Raw genomic sequence first — 3,087 nt, forward strand, 5'->3', positions numbered from 1 at the left:
GGCGGGGCCGTTCCCCTCAGCCCGCGCCGCCTCACGGCGGGGCAGCGGCAGTCCCCTTCTGAGGGGATTCTCGTGATTAGCTCCGGGAAGGGCTTCGTCCTGCCCCCGGGTACCCCCGCCTGTCTTCCACACACACAAAGTCAAGCGTTCCCGTAGCTTCCCGCTCTCCCGTTTCGGTGAAGTAAATCTGCCGGGACGCACCAGGCGACCGTTAAGCTCCCCTCAGGCTCCTGGCAGCCTGTGGCGCTGAGGCAGCCCGGTGCCTCACCACGGAAACGGGCTCCAGCCCTCGCCAGCCTTGTTAGGCAGCGCCGTACTGGTGACCTCTGCCAGCCAAAGGTAGAATAATTTTCCAAATTAATCGACTGTGTGACAAGTCGGATGTGCCCGCCACGGATAAAACTGATTTAAGGGCGCCCGAGATCATTGTTGAGGCGTGGCGGTGTGAGTTTGATGCACTAATGAGGTATATACAGTGCTTTCCTCGCCTAATTCTGTGAGGAAACGCGGCCTAGGTGGCTGTGTGCTGCCTCTGCCACTGCTCATCCCGGCTGACTTTAAATGATTTAGCCAATTTTAACTAACTTTGAGCAAAAGGTAGGGTTTTCAAAGGTACTAATTTTTCCTTTCCTTAGCTAGGTCGAGGGAAGCGTGTCCCCAAGAAGGAAAACTCATGTTCTTCATGTCCAGTGGCGGGTCAGACCGCACACACACACATGATTTCAGCTCGTTTACCCACACAAAACTGCCTAAGGATAATAGAGTCTAAGGCTTAGTGTGTCCCCAGACAATGCGTAGACAGATTATATATGGGTCTCCTGAATTCAGAAACAAAATAACATACAATATGTGCCATCACAATAGCTCTAAAACTATGTATGTTTAGTTACTGGGTATGTTTAGTGGAGAAGAGGAGGCTGAGGGGGGACCTCATTGCCCTCTACAACTGCTTGAAAGGAGGCTGTGGAGAGGGTGGTGTTGTGCTCTTCTCTCAAGTGAATAATGACAGGACCAGAGGAAATGGTCTGAAGTTGTAGCAGGGGAGGTTTAGATTAGATATTAGGAAGAATTGCTTTACTGGGAGAGTGGTCAGGCACTGGAACAGCCTGCCCAGGGAGGTGGTAGAGTCGCCATCCCTGGAGGTATTTAAGAAATGTGTAGACATGGCACTTGAGGGTATGCTGTAGTGTCCAGGATTGTTGGTTTGTGTCTGTGGGTGGGTGTAGTGTGGTTTTGGTGGTAGGTTTGTTTTTTTTTTTGTGGTTGGACTCAATGATCTCAAAGGTCCTTCCAACTATGAATATTCTGTGATTCTGTGAAAATTGATATTCCCCTCTGTTTACTGCAGAGTTCTGGGAAACCTTCTGTAGAATCTGAAACTCAACATTGGCGGTTGGAACTCGATGATCTTTAATGACCCTTCCAACCCGAACCATTCTATGATTCTATAACATGTTCCACAGGCTGTTATTATATGGGGCTGAACTTGGGTGTGATCTTCTAGTGCAATGTCTGTTCTGACCTTGAGCACTACCAGCAACGATGTACATCTGAATGTATCAGAATGGGATAGAGACACATATTACTTGACAAAGTCCTCCTGTTATTTTCCAGTATTCTCTCCATTGCTTCTGGGCAGAAAGGATGGGTGAACACCATGCAACCTTGAAAACAGGAAAATATAAAAATAACTGCTATGGAAGATATTGCAGGGGCAGGGCAGTCTCTCAAAAAGTAGAGCTAACTTGCTAACTGATGACAAATACAAATTGTGCAGTGGGTGTGTTTTACTTTGTAAGTTCATACCTATGATTTTTTGTATCCTATTGCTTCTGTTGCACCATACTGTCAGAAAAATCAGTTCACTTTGCTTTGGTTTCACTGCATAAAAGTGCTACATTTAAAATGTCATATTGACAAAGTTATATTCACTACGGCTCCATGAAGAGTCTTTCTCTAGAATGAATACTGTATTTGCTTCCACCTGGCTTACTCAGCTTCTGACATAACTAGATGAGAAGAAGGTCATTTCAGCTTTGTAGGAAATTTCTTATTTTAACTTCAACAGCATTGCTTCATTTTGGTAGTACTCAATATTTAATGCGTTGTGGGAAAAAGACTACATCAGAAGAGAGCTTTCTGAATTAATTAAATCCTTTATACTGTATATACTCTATATTTGAGTCAAATTGTTTGTTTTAACGTATGTGTTATTCAGACTACTTTTATTCAGAACATTTCAGAAACGTTCTTTGCAGTCTCATCTGTAAGAAGAATTTATGGAGCATCATGGTGGTTGTCAGAATGAAAGGCTTAACTTTTTAAACTGGAAAGTTTGGCTGAAAAAATGGGACTACACTGCATAGAAATAGTAGTGGTTCTATCCAGTCTTTTTGTCGTGTAAAGGATAGTAACATACACAGTGAAGACACCCTAAAGATTGCCAGCACATCTATTGTCTTTTAAGAATACAGCAGCAATGATAATATGAGCATCTCACACTCAGTTCATTGTACTTAGTACATCACTTATTTGCCAGATCAGAAACTTTAGGTTGTAATGATCAAATTAATAGTCTATTAAAGCCTTAGAGATTCTGTATTACAAAAAAAAATAAAAATCTTCTCCCCAGCCCAAATGCATATGTATATAAATAAAACAATAAAATCTGCATATCTGACTCATGTGGTTGACTCACTTTTATAATGAGGGTCTGACTCATTTGTTAAATATCTTCTTGGCCAAATGGGAACAAAATTCCTTCAAAAAGATGATTCATTTCTGTTTTTAAGGTAGATGAAAGTGGCCACTAGGGGGTGATGTTCTTGAAACAAAACTACCCCAAATGAATAAAATAGCTTCTCTGCATGAATTTTCTCTTATTTCCATCATGGTACATGAGTTTTATCTACAGCGTATTCATTTGAATCATCCTCATCTATGCCAGTGTAAGAACAGAACTTGGCTCTCTACAACTAAACGTGACGAGAAGTAAAAAGAAAAGTCATATTAGAAAAAGGAAATGAGACGTTATTTTGCGTAAAGTCGGCACTAAGTTAAAAGCTAAACCAGGAAGGAAGTTACCAC

This window comes from Calidris pugnax, unplaced genomic scaffold, assembly GCF_001431845.1.
Source record: "Calidris pugnax isolate Ruff unplaced genomic scaffold, ASM143184v1 scaffold349, whole genome shotgun sequence".
In the NCBI taxonomy this organism is placed as follows: Eukaryota; Metazoa; Chordata; class Aves; order Charadriiformes; family Scolopacidae; genus Calidris; species Calidris pugnax.